The 18,417-nt window shown below is 49.6% G+C and overlaps 1 pseudogene; it reads left to right on the forward strand.

The window, feature by feature from the left end:
* Positions 1-2: 2 nt before the first annotated feature.
* On the forward strand, positions 3-15,454 carry LOC143410657 (ruvB-like 1; annotated as a pseudogene).
* Positions 15,455-18,417: the final 2,963 nt, after the last annotated feature.

Raw genomic sequence — 18,417 nt, forward strand, 5'->3', positions numbered from 1 at the left:
ATATGGTGGAGCTTGTTGGGATCTGCAAGGAGATCAACCAGATCCTCAGGATTCCCAGTGCTCCTGGTCTGGACATGGCTTGTTCTCTTGAAGGGCCTCTTGGCATAGGAGAGTAGGAGCCTGTGCTCTTGTATGTAAAGAAGAGGGCTCTCACCAGGTGTGGTGGCCCCTGCCTGTCATCTCAGTGACTCTGGAGGCTGAGACAGGAGGATCACATGTTGGAGGCCAGCCTCAGCAGTTTCACCAAGCTCTAAGTGACTTAATGTCACCCTGTTAAAAAATAAACAACATAAAGTTCTGGGCTACATCTTGGTGGGTATTGATTAATCAGCTGGGAGGCCTGGGGAAGGCCACTTGACCTTTCAGAAGCAGAAACACAATCAGCTGTGAAAAAAACTTGAATTCTAAGTTTGAAGTTGTACATATGGAGTTGCCAGGGTGTGTTGTGTGGTGACTGATGGTGGATGAAGAAGTCCTATGTCTGGGGAAGTTTTTTGAGGCTGGAATGCCATACAGTGTGCACTTACAAGAACATTAGCTTGTCCAAATTGTCTTCCATTTTTTTTGGGAGGGGGAGTTACCAAGAATTGAACCCCAAGAATTGAACCCAGAAGCTGTCAACCCCTGAGTCCCATCTTCAGTCCTTTTTGCATTTTATTTAGAGACAGAGTCTCACTTAGTTGCTTAGGGCTTCGCTTTTGCTAAGGCTGGCCTCCAACTCACGATTCTCTTGCCTCAGCCACCCGAGCTCCTGGGATGACAGGCCTATGCCACAGCACCAGCATGATAGCTGTTTCCTTCAGTGCTGTTTTACTCAGTGTTATTTAGTACTTTTTGTCTTCCAGTGTTGCTCTTAAGAAGTCTGATTTTCAGGGTTGGGACCTTTCTTTCTGGATGTTTTGGAGGTATTTTTGATCCTTAGTAGCCCTCCCCTGATTTTCCTTTCTTGATGTCCACAGGGCTTTCTGAGTCTCACTGTTTGGTGTTGTTGGTGTGGACAGTCACCAGCTGTGAACCCGTTAGCTGTGGGCTGTTCCCATTCTCTGTGTGGTCTTTCTGGAAGTCCAGCTAGGTGAGATTAGCTCTTAAGTGATTTTCAACCTGGGTCAGTTTTGCCCCCAAGGAGATATTTGGCAGTATCTGGAGAGTTGTCTCTTTTAGTTTTCAAAATGTGATGGTGGGACTCCTGGCATCTAGTGTTAGAGGTCAGGGATGCTGCCAAGCAACCTTCACTGCAAGGCCGTGCCCCCAAAACAGAGGCAAGACTGAGAAACCCTTTTTTTGGGTGAGGGCTACTAAGGATCAAACCCAGGGGCACTAAACACCTGAGCCTCATCCCCAGCCCTTTTTGTATTTTATTTAGAGACAGGATTTTGCTGAGTTGCTCAGGGCCTTTCTAAGTTGCTGAGGCTGGCCTCCAACTAGCCATACTTCCACCTCAGCCTCCCAAGCTGCTGGGATGACAGGTGTGCACACCCACACCCAGCTCTCAGTTTCTTAATCCATAAAATAAAAGTTAGCAGGCTGGGATTGTGGCTCAGTGTTAGAGGGCTTGCAGAGCATGGGCAGGACCCGGGTTTGATCCTCAGCACCACTTAAAGATAAAGGCATTGTGTTGTGTCCATCTACACCTAAATCAGTTATATCAGTTCAGTCACCTATATCAGTTCAATATTTATTGTTAAGGGGAGGGGTGCTTAACTTTATAATGGCTTGATTTTTGAGAATTTTTTAAGATTTAAGTTCTTTCCCTAATTTAGGGCTGGAACAAAATTAAACTTGTTTCAAAGAAAAAAATTAAAAATAAATATGAATAATGCAACCCTGTTCAAAAGTAAACAACATAAAGTTCTGGGATGTGTCTTGGTGGGTAGTTATTGATCAGCTGGGAGGCCTGATTATATTAAAATATTTAAAAAAATACAAGTTAGACTTTCAAGATGACAGGCTATGAAAAGATCAGTGAGATATAAAGAGCTCCATAGGAAAGGGTTTGTATATTTGCCTTTCTTCCATGAGTTTCTTTTTTATAATATAGTTTTTTAGTTGTAATTTGACAGAATACCTTTGTTTTATTTATTATTATGTGGCATGGAGGAAGAAACCCAGGGCCCTGCACATGCTAGGCGAGTGCTCCACCACTTAGCCCCATCCCCAGCCCAGCCCCTTCCATGAGCATTTAATTGGAGAAAGCTGGACAGAAAAGGAGCCATTCTTAACCAAGTATTGTTTCAATTTGAATGGAAGGGTAATGGTCACCCCTCAGTGTTAGGTGGAAGGAGGCAGGGATTCTGTTCAGTGGCTAGTGGTCACTGTCTTTGACACTGGAAACTGAGAATGGGGAGTTGGGGGTTGTGAAAGAACAGGGAAGAGTCAGGCACAGTGGCTCACACCTGTAAACCCAGCAACATGGGAGGCTGAGGCAGGATGATCTTAAGGTGGAGGCCAGCCTCAGCAGCTCAGTGAGACCCTGTCTCTAAATTAAAAAAAAAGCTGGGCCTGAGGCTCAGTGGTGGAACAGCTGCCTGGCACATACCAGGCTCTGGGTTCCATTCCCAGAAACATCAAAATAATACAGATGAGCACTGTCGCCTGTGGCCTCCCCTGGGCCTCATGGTGTTGGAATCACATCCCTCTGTGTTCTGTTCTAGACATTTTCCCTTTGCTATTAGAACACATGCTTTGGGCTTGCCAACTCAGGTGCCTAAGCATTCGGGCAGCGAGGTAAGCAAAGTGACTTCCTCAAGCCCAAGGTTGTGGTGCCCTTTCACTAAAAGAGGGCCACTGTGTTCAGACCTGGTTTCTCAAAAAAAAACAAACAAACAAAAAAACAAACAAACAAACAAAAAAACCAAATAGCTGAATTTTAACAGGAAATTTCCTAGGGTTCAAAAAATGGCAAGAGCCATGCACAGTGGAACATGCCTTTAATCCCAGTGGCTGGTTTGGGTTGCTGAGGCAGGAGGATAGCGAGTTTGAGGCCAGCCTCAGCAGAAGCAAGGCCCTCAGAAACTCAGGGAGACTCTGTCTCTAAATAAAATACACAATAGGGCTGGAGATGGGGCTCAGGGTTTGAGGGCTCCTGTGTTCAATTCCCCTCAACAAAAGCCAAGTTTAAAGGCACATCTAAGACTACAGAGTCCCAATCAAACCATCCTGTGGGCAGCTTGTTGGCTCCTTATAATCTAAACAGTATTTTAGTTCGCCAGATGAGGCTGTCCAGCATTAGCACTATTGTGTGCTCAAGACCACCCTAGAAAACATGGAGAAGATCAGAACTAGAACCAACCTCTGCCCCATGGGCTAGTGGATTCGCTGATCATCCCCCATATCGGCTGCTCAGAGCTGAAACCAAAAGGGCATTGAAAAGAGGAGCCTTCCCTGGGCCATCTTTGAAGCAGTAGCTTCAATTGGCCTTGTTCCAGCAGCTTGGGAGGCTGAGGCAGGAGGATCTAATGTTGGAGGCCAGCCTCAGCAACTTAGTGAGGCCCTCAGCATCTCAGGAGGCTCTGCTTGACCTACACACATGGGGTCTGACCTCATTCTTATTTCAGAGATGAGGGAGGATGAAATGGCACTCAGAAGCCATGGCATTTCCCAGTCCTGGACCCACTTGAGAGCATTTGCTTTCCAAAACTTGGTATTTGATGAGATGTCTGTTTCATCAGGTTCTCTTTAGCATCTGCCAACCAAAGTTATGTTACTGAGCATCAATTTATATTTGACCACAGGGCACTGTCAGGGGGAGCTTGTGCAGACCAAGCCACCGCTTACAGATTTGGCCTTACGTATTATCCACTATTTTCTGGCCTTTTAACATAAAATAAAGGTCATGTAATAAATCCTTCCTGATTTGTTAGTGTTGTTTATTTATTTATTTATTTTGGTCCCAGGGATTGAACCAAGGGGCACTTAACACCTGAGCCCCATTCCCCAAACTTTTATATTTTATTTAGAGACAGGGTATCACTGAGTTGCCCAGGGTCTTGATAAGTGGCTGAGACTGGCCTCCACCTTGCCATCCTTCTGCCTCAGCCTCCTGAGTCTCAGGGATCACAAGTGTGCAATACCATGTTCAGCCTCTTGAATAAATATTTTTATAGATGGGTTTTAAATATGTTTTCAAGACTGTAAAATGAAAACCTTTCCTTTCTTGCCTCTGTAGACAGCCCTTTCTCTGGTGATTGCTCAGGAGCTGGGGAGTAAGGTGCCTTTCTTCTCCTTGGTGGGGAGCAAAGTTTACTCCATGGAGAACAAGAAGACAGAGGTGCTGATGGAGAACTTCCGCAGGACTATTAGTGAGTATCACGTCAGTGTGAAAGATGGCTGTTTCTTCTCTGGTGCTTTGAATCCTTTCATCTTAAAAATGCTCATGTTCTTTTGGTTCTGTTGACAAGACAGGCAAGAGTAGCTAGCCATCCAAGCAGCTTAGGAGGATGAGGTAAAAGGAACACAATTTGGAGGCCAGCCTCAGCAACTTATTGAGGCCCTGAGCAACTCAGCAAGACTCTGCCTCTAAATAAAATATAAAAAGGGCTGGGGACAGGGCTCAATGGTCGAAGGCCCCTGGATTCCATCCCTGGTACCCAAATAAATAATAAATAAATAAAAAGACTAAGAAGTCTACTTGGGGAACTTTTGATATAATGCTGAAGGAAAGAAAATGCAGTAGGAGGGTGCAGCATTTGGAAGTGTGGAGACATCTTGGGATCCTGTTTTACCCCCCACAGCCACCTGGTACCCCCATGGCTGGCACTCTATCTTCCTGCGGTGCCTCTTTGTGGGACTGGCTCTGCCTTTGATCTTCCCCAGCAGGTCCCTGTAAGCACTCAACTATGGTGCGCTCGCTCTCTCTCTCTCTCTCTCTCTCTCTCTCTCTCTCTCTCTCTGTCTCTGTCTCTCTCTCTATCTCCCTTTTGAGGCCATGGCTGCTGAGCCACCCCTAGCCCCTCTGTGACACTAATGCTGAACTGAAGAGTTCTAATTCTGAACTTGTGTCTAGAAGCTAAGCTTTGTGTCACATTGAACTTAGGCTTTTTATTTTTATTTTTTTGTACCAGGGATTGAACCCAGGGGCACTTCACCCCTGAGCCCTGTCCCCAGCCCTTTTTATATTTAATTTAGAGACAGCTTCTCACCAAGTTTCCGAGGCTGGCCTCCAACTCTCAATCCTCCTGCCTCAGCCTCCTGAGTTGCTGGGATTATACATGTATACAACTGGGTTTTACGTTTAAAATTTTTTCTCTATTGTTTTTTTTCTTCACATCTTCTTTTCTTTTCCCTTTTCATGTCCTATTTTTCAGGATCTCAGTATGTTTCCCAGGCAATCCTGGAACTCCTGGGTTCAAACCATCCTCTTGCCTCAGTATGCTGAGTAACTATGGCTACAGATGTGTGCTACGGTGCCTGGATTATTTTTCCTTATTTAAACATGTGCCAGTGATTTTATTCAACTCATAAGTTAAACATATGAACCATATTCCAACAGCTCAGAAGGCTGAGGCAGCAGGATAGCAAGTTGGAGGTCAGCCTCAGAAACTTAGCCAGACCCTGAGCAACTAAGTGAGATCTTGTCTCTAAATAAAATATGAAAGGGGCTGGGGATGGTGCTCAAGGGTTGAAGGCCCCTGAATTCCATTCCTGGTACAAAAAGGAACCAAGAAAAATATGTGACCAGTAAGATAGTACTACCTTTCAAATACCTGAATATTAATATTTTAAGAACTTAAATTTAAGACACCATTTTTCTGGGATGGGTCAGGGGCTGAGTTGTAGAGCACCCACCTAACATGTGTGAGGCCCTGGGTTGCATCCTCAGCACCATATAAAAATAATTAAAAAAAAAAAGAAATTATGTTCATCTACAACTTAAAAAAATTTTTAAAACCCCATTTTTGTGAAACAAAAACCTGATAAAACTGGTCTTCTCACAGTTGCTTGTATTTCAATGGCTCAGTGGGAACTGAATTTTACTTTAAAATTTGAAAAAGTAGAGGTCACCAGGCACATTTGATGGGAGTGGCCCCTGGAGTGGGGTGGTGGGGGACACAGCAGGGCTTTTGGTGGCACAGGTGAGGAGAAATTTCTAGATCCTGCCACAGAATAAAAGGGGAAGCTGTGGTCTCCCCTCAGACAGAAGCCTGCTTTTCCCACATCTTTAAATTCCTGCAAAGCTGCAGAGAGAGGGAGAGAGGGTCATCTGTCCCCATCTGTGCCACTTCCTTGATGTGATAAAGTCCATGTCAGGGACTTAGAAACCTGAGACAGCAGATGAAACCCGTGTCCTTTGTGCTGTCTTGGCCAGAGACAGCGCCCACAGCCTCTCTCTTGGCCAAAATCTGGGCCCATGGTCCACTGGGCCTTCCCCTGTCTACTTGTCACCACCAAGAAATTGCTAGACAAATATGAGTGGCTGAGAAATGGGGATGCCTTTTTTCCTCTCCTGGAGGAATTTCATATCACTGTCCCCTCACAGTGAGTATGGACAGGCATTCCATTTGGAGGAATTTCCTCTTTGCAAAATAGAAATGGTTCTATTAAAAAAAAAAATCAAAGGAGGCTTAAAAGCCCAGAATTTTCCAAGCTTGATAGAGTTTTCTGTTACCTTCATGTTGTCTGGAAAATTTCTTTTTTTTTTTTTTTGTACCAGGGATTGAACCCAGGGGCCCTTGACCCCTGAGCACCACCCAGCCTTATTTTGCATTGATTTAGAGACAGAGTCTCCCTGAGTTGCTCAGGGCCTCAGTGTTGTGGAGGCTGGCCTCTAACCCATGATCCTCCAGCCTCAGCCTCTGCAGCTACTTGGACTCGAGGTGTGCACAGCTGCTTCGAGATTTGTTTGGGAAGTTTGTTTTGGGGTTCAGGAGCTGTGAATTTGGTTCATCAAACACAGAATGTGGCTTCCTTGTTGGATGTTTTCCACAAGCCCCACTTATAGGCTCTCAGGTGGATCACAGGCAGAGGAGATCTGACCCTAGCTTCCAGTCTAGAGTGTCCTTGTCCTGGTTGGGTTTCTGGAGAAGAGAAGGCAAGGGATGGGGTGATAAGATAATGCCCCCCTTGAACTGAGGGAAGTGGCCTGAGTGTCTGATCATGTGGCTGTGTGTCTCTGCCTTTGGGATATTTCCATATCAGCTCACAGGGATCCTGATGGCCACCTGCCAGCAGAAGTCTTCTGTGGCCTCCCCATTTGTCAGGAGAGCAGCGACCCTTTTTTTTTTTTTTTGAGGAGGGGCACCAGGGATTGAACCCGGGGATCCTAACCACAGAGCCACCTCCCAGCCCTGTTTTGAATTTATTTGGAGACAGGGTTTCCCTGAATTGATCAAGGCCTCACTGAGTTGCTGAGGCTGGCCTCCAGCTTACTATCCTCCTGCCTCGGCCTCCTGAGCTTGAATGACAGGCCTGTGTCACCGCTCCCAGAAGAGTTGCTCTCTACCCATGATGGTGTCACTAGGTTGTACTGTAAGGTGACTTGTCAGTTCTTGTGCTGTGGAAGTTTGAGGTAAGAAGGGTGTTGGTGAGGAGGAGATGTATGTGAACAGAAGGATGGTCCTGCTTCTCACCATGTACCCATCAGCCATTCTTCCAGGGCTGTGGATAAAGGAGGCCAAGGAGGTCTACGAGGGGAAGGTGATGGAACTGACGTCATATGAGACCAAGAACCCCATGGGCGGCTATGGCAAGACCATCAGCCACGTGATCATAGGGCTCAAGATAGCCAAGGGCACCAAGCAGCTCAAGGGAAGTCTGTCCTGAGCCCTGTTCTCAGCACTGTGGCACAGGCATGTGGTGTGACCTCTGTGTCCCCCTTTACTTGGCCTCTGCACTGTTGATGCTATATGGGACACTCAGGATAACACCGTGTAGTATAACGGGACACCTCGTAAGGGCTAGGACATAGGTCCCTTCATGAGGTAGGTCTTTCTTTTTTCATTACTTCTGTGAGTTGTGTGGTTAAGTCAAGAAATTGCTAATGCCATCTCATCCCCCAAATGACAGTCATTGGCCAGCCAGGCACAGTAGAGCATGCCTGTCATCCCAGCCACTCAGGAGGCTGAGGCAGGAGGATCACATGGTGGAGCCCAGCCTCATCAACTTAGTCAAGGCCCTGAGCAGCTCAGTGAGAGCCTGTCTCTAAATAAAATACAAAATGGGGCTGGGGATGTGGCTCAGGTATAAGTCACCCCTGGGTTCAAATCCCCAAACTGCCCCCTCACCTCCCCAAAAAGTCAAAGTGGACATAATTTTGTTTTCTTTTTTCTTTCTTTTTCATAATGTTTTTACTCATCCACTGTGTTATGATTGACTCACACTAGCTCTGTACCTGTCTCCTGCTGCATAGCCAGGTCTCTTGCTGTGGGCTTAGAGAGATATTTTACCTGTGGCTCATCACAGCTGTGTTCCCGTGTGTGCAGGTGTCAAGAATCTCATTTCTCCTGTTTTCCAGATCAAGTCTTCAGGCTCAGAAAGAGGCTCCACAGCTGTGCCCAGTGCTGGCTGAGGGCCAGGGTGACTGCAAGTCCTCTGGTGCTGGGTAACACCTGTCCATCCTCTGGGCTCTCTGGGGCTCAGTTTCTCATCTCTAGACTACTATCCATCCACCGTAGAATCTCTCCATCTTTCCCTCTTTTATAACTTGGTGATTCTTTGATTCTCTTAGGTAGTTTCTTGGTCACAGCTTTATGGAGATCATGAAAATGTCACTTCTTCCAAGGGCTATTTTTCTGTTTTCTAATGGGGCCTTCATCTCAGCAGCTTGGCTCCACAACCTGTCTTTATCTCTTTAATCCCTCATCACATCCTGTCCATCCTGGATTAATGAGGTTCTGAGAAGGTGGCCCCTTCTCAAGAATAACACCTTGAGAAAGTTCTTCTGGAAAATCAACCGAATAAAAGTGCCTGAGATGAAAAGAAAAATTGTCCTCTTCCCTGTAGGAGAGAGGACACAGAAACACAGTGGAAATTTGAGCCATCCATCACTCTGCTTCGACCAGCTTCTCAAAGAAATGAGCCTAACAGAGAAGAGGAAAATTGTCTTCCAAAACAAAGGTGGTACCCACCTCTGATCCCAGCAGCTTGGGAGGCTGAGGCAGGAGGATTGCGAGTTCAAAGCCAGCCTCAGCCAAAGCGAGGCCCTAAGCAACTCAGGGAGACCCTGACTCTAAATAAAATGCCAAACAGGGCTGGGGATGGGGCTTGGTGGTTGAGGGCCCCTGAGCCCAATCCCTGGTACCCCCAGTCCCCCCAAAACCCATGTCCTTCTCGGCTGTTTTTCCACATGGATGACATACTGGGACAGAAGGACCTCAGGTGTGTTGTGTGGAGTTGTGAAGTGTCTGAGTTTGAAGGAGGCTTATGAAGTTTTTTGCCTAGGGACTCCCCAACCTTGCTCCTGTTCGCACAGTGCCCCAAAGAGGCCAAAGAGGCCAGGTCCTGGTGAGCTCCTGGCAGCTCTGTTGGTGCAGTTGTGAACATGATCCACCCATTTTAAGTTTGTGTAGCGCACAGGATTTTGAGGCATGACATTGTTTACACTCCCCATCTTAATTTTAGAATATTGTCACACCTTCCAAGGGACCTCATTCCCATGAATGGCCACCTGATGTCTCTCCCCTTGACCTTTGGCCACCACATACTGACTTTGTTTCTGAATTGGCCTTTTGGGGGCCACCTTCTTCCGAGAGAGCCCTACAGTGGGTGTTAGTCTGTGTCATGTCCCCAGCATCCCCCTTTTACTCTGGACTCTGTCTGGGAAAGAGCTCAGGTGTGTTTCCACAGGGTGGCCATCTGTAGCAGCTGCTCTAGAAGCTCAGCCTCGGGACCTGTCTGCCAGCCTGGTCCTGCAGAGGCTGCTGTCCTTGCCCAGTGCACACCCCTGGGGAAGAGCAAGGCTCCGTAGAGCACCATCACCCTGAGATGTGTGTGCACAGCCCCGGGGGCCAGAGGGTGCTAGGATTTGCTTTTTTATTGTCCTGGGGCTCATACCCAGGGCCCTGGTCATAGTGAACTAGCACTCTGCCACTGAGCTGTGCCCCAGCCCCGGGGCCTAGCTATGTGGTCTAGATTGGCCTCCACCTTGGTGATCCTCCTTCCTCACCCTCCTGACCCAGACAGTTTGGGGGATTTCCAACTTATGTTTCCCCTTCTGAGCTGGACTTCTCTGTGGGTACTTCTGGGTGCTGTCACATAGAGGAGGAGACCAAGGCCTAGAGAGCCAGAATCATGGGCCACATCAAATGCAGCCTCAGGTGGCTAAGCAGGAAGCTCTGGTGTCCGTAACCCAAGGATTGGAGCTGTAGTGGTGATCCTGGAAGGTGCCATGGAGCATGGCCAAGGACATATATCCCCTCTAAGGATACCTGGGTCCCTGTGAGAATGTTCCTTCCACTTTGCAACCCCTGAAGGCAAGGCAAGGAAGAGTAATGGTGACTTTCTCTTGTCCCCTGCAGGTAGACATGGTCATCCTCAGGTTCACCTCCTGGTGTGCTAAGCCCCCAGTCCAGGCTCTTGTGCCCTGCCAAATACACTCATACCCACCCACTCCTAGGATCACTGGCTACTTCAAGTGTCTGTCTGTCTCTCTGTCTCTCTCTCGTGTTTAGTCCTGTGAACTGAACCCGTAGTGCTTAAGCAGGGAGCCAGAAGCCTGTCCTTTTTATTTTGATTTGTATTGTTTTGAGAGGGAGTCTCCCATTGCTAAGTTGCTGAGGCTGGCCTCCAACTTGGCGATCCTCCTGCCTCAGCCTCCGAGTCCCTGGAATGACAGGTGTGCACTTCTGTGCCTGGCCTCTCAGGTCTCTTCTGGAAAGGTGCCTTCCCTCGGGGTCAGGAGAAACTGGAACATGCATCAGGGTTGTCTGAGTCCCCCTTTGTCTGGTTTGGTTTGGTTTTAGCTGAACTCCAGCATTTTTTAAAGTCTGCAGAAGGAGCTGGTGGAGGCCAGTGATGTCATCTACATGGAGGCCAAAATCGGGGCTGTGAAGGTATGCTCCCCGGGGACAGTGTTACACATCAGGGTCTGCCAGGGTGACAACTGGGTAACTAGGGCATCACTTTGCTCATTGGTGGTGGGTGGGGGAAGGTCAGCAGCTGTCCCTTTACCTAAGTCACCTTGGCTTTTCTGTCTTCCTCTCCTCATGACTTAAGCAGGCAGAGTGTGCAAGACGCAAACCCTGTCGGGGACAGGGACCAGACAGCCTTTGTCCCTTCCCGCTGCACCAGGCAGCATCTTCCATTTTCTTTTATCTCCCTGGTGTCCCTCCCTGAGTCCTAAACCTTGGGACTGCACCAGGTGGCTCGTCCTCTATCTGCTGCTGTGTCCCATGGTGGCAGCCCCTCCCTGGTGCATGGATGAGCCTAAGGCCTCGTGTCACCCATAAAATCACCACCTAGAAGAGGCCAGGACCCCGACTCCAGTGAGTCCCCTGGATGCTCCTTTATCAGGAGTGAAATGAAAGGGGAGAGAATCTTCCAGAAAGTCTCAGGTGTGGCCCGGGCGGGTCTGGGAGCCAAAGTGGGGCCCCCAGCTGCGGGGCACATGCGGAGGTTGCCATTGGGGGCCCTCGGTGGGCAGCGGTGAGCTCTGTGTGGTCCCGGTGCCCCATGGCTCTGCTGGCAAAGGCAGAGGCCACGGAATTCCCTCTGAAGGCCGATGAGGACATGCCCTGCCCAAGGGCGACATGCACAAGAAGAAGGAGGTCATCCAGAATGGGATATTGTATGACCTGGATGTGGCCAACACCAGGCCCCAGGGACAGGCTCTCCTGGGCCAGCGCATGCCCAAGGCCCTGGGAACCAGTTGTCAGGGCCGTGCTGTCCTCCTGGAAGCCCACTGAGAGGCTCAGCAATGAGCACAACATGAGCTTCGGCCCCTTTGTCCCAATGTCCAGATGCTGTCACAGCTGATGTCTGGGCGTTGTCTGCCCCTGGCTGCCTGCCAGCCTGCTGGGGGCTGCTCTCCACCCCGGACTGGGGGTTCCTGGCGGGAGCCTTCACAGGGCTTCAGACAGCCTCACGGAGGCTCTGGCCTCTACAGAGCAAGAGCTCCAAATCCTCCAGCTCCCAGCTGGCGCTGATCTGGGCCCCACTGGACAGAGAGTCAGGTTTGCTCTTAATCCTGAAGGGGCCTCCCCACCAGGAACGGGCTTTCTGCTGGGAATCTGGTTTTGCTTTTAGTCCCTTGGAGCTTTTCCCAGGAGAGGCCAGAGACTCTTGAGATTGGAGTTTTTTCCTTCTTGGCCGGAGGTTTTTGTTTTGTTTTGTACTGAAGCTTAAACACCAGGGGTGCTTACCCATGGAGCCCCATTCACAGCCCTTTTTATATTTTATTTAGAGACAGGGTCTTGCTGAGTTGCTCAGACATGACTAAGTTTCTTAGGCTGGCCTCCAAATTGCGGTTCTCCTATCTCAGCCTCCCAAATTGCCAGGATTTTTAAAGACATGTTCCACCGCACACGACTCTGCTTGATTCTTGCAGGTCAGGGGAAACCTCAAGGGGATCCCTCTGAGTTCAGAAGCCCCTCATCCTTCTCAGGGGAGTGTGCTGGGCCTTTCCACCTCAGGCCTCCAAGTTGAGTGACATCAGGGACCCACAGGAGGAAGGAGGATGAGCTTTGGTAGCTGCCTTAGAAAGTCCTCTCTGCTACAGGGGGACAAGATGTCCTGTCCATGATGGGCCAGTTGATGAAGCCAAAGAAGACAGAGATCACAGGTAGGACACGTGGCAAAGCCAAAGCCTGGAGCCAAGTTGAAGCCCTCCTCTGACAAGCTCCCAGCTCTAAGCGCCTCCCACTGCATGGCTCTGGGTCTTCACTCCCTTTAGAAGCCGTGGCCACACTGTGTGTTCTGGCCCCACTGAGGTCAGCATCTGCTTCTCTTGAGGTCCCAAAAAGGTGCCAAATTTGACACCAGGCAGTGGGTCTCCCTTGCTCCTTTATGGACTTATTTATTTATTTATTTATTGATGCAGGTGATTGAACTCGGGGGCCCTCAACCACTGAGCCCCATCCCAGCACTTGTGATCCTCCTGCCTCAGCCTCTCTGGCTGCTGGGATGACAGGCATGTGCCATCACGCCTGGCTCTTCCCTAATTTTATGTCCTTCTCTGGACCATTACCACTTTACTCCCTGAAAATGTAAGTTCAACATGAATCCACTGTTGCCTTGAGGAGTTGCAGCAGCCTAAGCTCCTCCATGAGTGACCAAGAGCAGATCTGTCTCTGAATTCGGTTTTTACAGCCCTGTATCATGGCTCTAGGCAAGGACAGGCCTCAGATACCGGTTCTTTGGGAACAGCTCCATCCTTATGACAGGGGGCACTGGTTTGGAAGGTGAGGGCTGAGACCTGAGGTGGGTCTGCTTTTCTGTAAGGGCTGATGTTTCTGGGGCCAAGGCTGGGCCTGCTCTGACACTCCTTGGTCAGGTTTTCTGGGGAGAGGATTCTAAGTGCACTTGATGGAAAGCTCATTAACCTAAGCATTGTCATGCATGGCCCCCAAAACAGCTCCTTGACTGAGTGCAGCAGAGGAGAATTCACATTTGAAAACACATCTCCCTGGAGCTCCCAAATGAGGTGTCTTGGCATCAGCATCAGGGCTTAATGGGGCAGCTCCTGGTCATTGTGCCCCACACAGCTCCACAAAAGGCGTTTTGTGGCATTTGGGGGTGATCATGCCTGTTTTATTTTTTTTTAGATGAGGGTACAGGGATTCAACTCATGGGCTCTTGACCCTGAGTCCCATCCCCAACCCTATTCTGTATTTTATTCAGAGACAGGGTCTGAACTGAGTTGCTCATGGCCATACTAAGTTGCTGAGGTTGGCCTCCAATTTGTGATCCTCCTGCCTCAACCTCTCAGGCTGCTGGGGTTATAGGCGTGTGCCACCACAACTGGCATGATTCTTGTTTTTCAAATGATGACACCAAACCTGGAATGGGTCCAGTACCCAGCCTTGGGTCAGAGAGCCAGTAGGAGAACCAGGCTGCAGGGTTGGGTCTTGATTGAATTTAGGTGTGGAGAAGAGAGCAGGTGACATTTTCCCCACTGGCTGGGACCCTGTCCAAGGCGAGATCAACAAGGTGGTGAGCAAGTACATCGACCAGGGCGTGGCTGAGAAGGTCCCCAGCATGCTGTTTGTGGACGAGGTGCACATGCTGGACATCAAGGGCTTTACCTCCCTGCACCAAGCTCTGGAATCTTCCATCACCCCCCATTATGATTTTTGCCTCCAACAGAGGCCACTGTGTTATCAGGTAGGTGCTGCCAGCTGTCCCTGCTGCCTTGGTCTATCCCCTTCCATGATGTCACAAGTCAGGATGGGACGAAGGGTGTGCATGTTGCCCCTGGGAGGAGACAGCAGGGGGACTGAAGGCCGCAGCTGCCCTGTCCCTGATGGGCAGGGTGTCCATGGGCCTCTGAGGCTCAACATTCCTGTGGGGAGCAAAGGCTTGTGGAGGTGGGGCTGCTCTGGTGACCTGAGTGTCAATTCCCTCACACTGGCTCCCAGAGGATAGCAGAGCAAGCTTCATCTTCAATGAGGACACTGAATGACATTGCACCTTGTCCCTTGGCATAGATGGGAACACAGGTTTGTCTCTGAATTGGTTCTTCTTAGTTCCCCATGACTGCAGCATGCATCCTGCCATGTCACTTACACGGGGTGTGATTTTCATTCCTGTGACTGGCCCTTCTGTGGGGTGTCCCTGGTTGTGTTCCTATGTGAACATGGAAAAGTGATGTCCATTTATTTTCCTGCATCCCCCAGTCCCTCCCCTTTCTTCCCTATGGTTTTTGGAATTGGCTTACTTAAGCAGCACAGTCCTCTCCAGCTCCATCCATTGACCTTCAAATGGCATCATTTCATTCTTCTTTAAGGCTGAGTAATATTCCACTGTGTATAGAGACCACAGTTTCTTTATCTGTCCATCTGCTGAGGGGCACCTAGTCTGGTTCTGTAGCTTGGCTACTGTGAGTTGAGCTGCTCTAAACACTGAGGAGAACGCAGGTCTCTCCAGGAACAAAACCAGTAAGAACAGGAAGACATTTCTGAAGACACAGTGGGACCTCTGGCCCCTGCCTGGCCTCAGCCTGCCTTTGAGTATAGCTGCTCCAGGCTGTGGGGACAGGGGGTCTGTTGCAGAATGGCTCGCACACATCTTTAGCACAGTGGCCCTGCTATCTGCACCACAGCTGGGGGACATTCCTCCCTGGGCCCCTGGGCTGGAGGCCTCCCGCCTTCCCTCAGGCTCAGTGGCTGCAGTGGGCAGGTTGCGCCCTCGGGGTTTTCTGTCTTCCTGGTTCAACAGGAGCTGGGCCTGGGCCTTCGCAGCACAGGTGGTAGGAGGGCATCTTCCACTCCAGCAGCCCAGGGCCATGGAGACGAATCCCCGAGAATGCATGCTGGGGCAGGAATTAGAAAAGAACCCTGTGTTCCAAGTGTCTCAGGACAGCTAGAGTCATAAGTGACCCCCCATTTGCCCAGACTGGCTGCTGAGTGACAAACAGTGGGAAATTCAGTTGCTCTCAATGGAGAAGCCCCATCTCAGGAGCTACGGGACCACAGCACCAGGCCACCCACGGGTCCCTGCCACTGGGTGCACCCTTGCCCTTGGGATCTGAGCGAATGACCCAGGTTCATGGGCAGCATTGTGTGGTTCTCCCAAGTCCCCTGATGTGACTGAACAAGATCAGTGCGAAAGTACCTCCTGCAGCTTGGGGGCAGCTGGTGTCAGTCTGGCCAGCTGTTGGGGGAGCTCAGGGCACCGTGAGTAGCATTGGGGGCTGGGGGCCCTTCAGCCTCCACCTGATACTGTAGGAGTCCCCTCGCTGGTTCCCCATACTGTATCTCCTCACTGGGTCCCAATCAAAGGTTCCCCTCACTGGGTTCCCTACATGGGTCCTGCCTGGCTGGCCGAGAGCTCCACATGGATACATGGCACCCCCTGCTGGGGAGCCCTGCTCACAGCCCCCTCCCAGGGTCCTGGCCTGGCCAGCAGGTGTCTACAGAGAGTGCTGCGCTGTCCACCCTGAGCCCCAGAGAAAGCTCCATGGGAAGGTGGTTCTGGCCCAAGAACCTGCCTGTGGGGATGGAGCCCCGTGGTCTCCAGAACAGGACTCTGGTGCCTAGTCCCGGGGACGTGGTTGAGTAGCACTGAGGGACATGGCCCTGCCCCCAAGCCCAGGAGCAGGGGCTGTGACCTGGTGTCCAGGGAGTGTGCAGCCCAGAGGCAGGCTGGGCGGTGACCAATGCTAGACTGGGCCAGGACCCAGGGCTCTGGGCAAGATGGGGTTGGGGCGGGGGCTGAAGAGTATCTGGGACATGAGCACACTGTCAGCGACTTCTGACCTGCTACCCACAGGCTGCTCCCAAGGGGACCTTCCCACTCTCTGTCCCGCAGACCCACGTCTGACCCCGGGTCTTATGAGGGACAGGGGGAGAAGGTACAGTGTTGGCTGAGGGCTTCTTCTCCTGGCTTTGCATGTGGGACCTAGGGGGCAGTGGGAAGTCTTGACTTGCTGAGAGCCTGTGGGGCTGTCCTGACTCAGGGACCTGCCCAGGCCAGAGCCAGCAAGTGTCCACCCCAGCAGCACCCGGCTTCAAGGCCCACCCCCCACCCAATGCATTTAGAGACAGAGACTCACTGAGCTGCTTATTTAGCACCTTTCTTTTGATGAGGCTGGCCTCCAGGTATGATCCTCCTGCCTCAGCCTCCCAAGCTGCTGAGATGACAGGCGTGGGCCTCTGCCGCATCCAGTTTTTTTTTTTAAAGTCTTAGGTGGTGAGTCTGGATGGTGGACTTGGCCTCCTCGTTTTCTTCTGTGTAGGGCTAAGGAGGGAGACCAGTGCCTCCCATGCCAGGCTAGCTCCAGGCCATAGGCACCAGGCCATAGGCAGTGGTGTGGCCTGGTCCCAGTGGGAGCCTGTGGCCTAGTCCCAGGTGGGGCTTTGAACAGCTCTCTGTGAGATGCAGCTCCTACACCCTGGAAAACTCAAGCAGTGCTTAGTGTGTCCACAAAATCGCAAGGCTGCCACCACAGTCGGTTTTAGAACACTGCAACCCCCATCCCTGTCAGCCATCTACAGCCCCTCTGCTGCTGCGTCCCATCCATCACCCTGACCTCAGGCAGTGGGAGGCTGCTTTCTGTCCCTTTGCCATCTGTGGCTGTGTGGGGTGTGGCTGACAGGATTCACCCTTGTCCTCCAGGCCCTTGAATCCCCCGTAACTGAGGAGCGCCCACTGCATGGGGCCTTCACCAGCTCATGGATCTGTGCACTCATCAGCCCCAGGCCGTTGGGAGGTTTGGCTGTAGGAGTCATGCTGCCGCAGATGTGTAGGGACTGCAGTTTCTTTCTTTTGGATCTGTGTGGAGAGATAGAGCTACTGTATCACACAGCACCTCTGACCTTCCAAGGAACTGCCAGTAAGATGGCTTTATTGCCATACTCCTACCAGGAATGTCTGAGGGTCTTGGTTTTTCCATATGCCACTTTTCATCTGTTACTGTCCACTGTAGATGTCCTGGTGGGTGTGCGGTAACCTCTCACTTGATTTGCATTTGCCAAGGGCCAGTGAGACTGCATTTTTTGTGTTTTATTGGCTATTTGTGTATCTTTGTAGAAATATCTGTTTGTATCCTTGGCCTTTTTTTATTATGTTATCTTTTACTATCGAATTGTAAGAGCTCTTTATATATTGTGGATATGGCTTAAAGTCATCTTTAAAGGATGCCATTTTGGAGAAAGAGTCAATAAAAGCAGAAAATTTGGTGTCAAAATATAAAAACCTGAATAGATCTGTATATAAACCTGAGGAGAAAATATTCTTTCTAGAAAAAGAGCTACAAGAAGAGAAAACTAAAGATTCTCAACAGGATGAATTGATAGTGGGATATATAAAAAATTAAGTTTCTAGTAGATTAATCAAAATTCTTAAATCACAAATACCTGAAAGTAAAACAACCTTGAGAATACATCAAATAAATAAAGAAGGAGTTATGGTAGCAATAAAAAATTTTTTGAATAAAAATCCCCAACTTAAGGAAAGTCAAAAATAGCTTTTATAAGAAGTTGAAGTATGAAAAGAAAAACTGAATTGCCTTAATAAACGGCATATGAACACTCTAAAGTACATGCAGAACAAGTTTTTAAAAATAAAGAAAATCACATTAAGTCTCTGAATGAACACTTGCTGCAGATGAAAGATTGGGTTCCTGTGCTTGGAGAAGTGCTAACAGATGGTGGTAACTTGGAATTGGAAATGGAAAGTGAATAAGAAATTGCTGCTCACTTAGAAGATCAGCCAAAAGGAGCTTTAAAAACTGGTTTATGTTGCTAAGTTAAAGGCCTCTTTTAAAAGCTTAGAGAAAGAAATAAAATTTTTACTTTATTTTCTGAAGTGGGTAAAACAAAGGAAGAC

The sequence above is a fragment of the Callospermophilus lateralis genome, chromosome 11, assembly GCF_048772815.1.
Source record: "Callospermophilus lateralis isolate mCalLat2 chromosome 11, mCalLat2.hap1, whole genome shotgun sequence".
NCBI lineage: Eukaryota > Metazoa > Chordata > Mammalia > Rodentia > Sciuridae > Callospermophilus > Callospermophilus lateralis.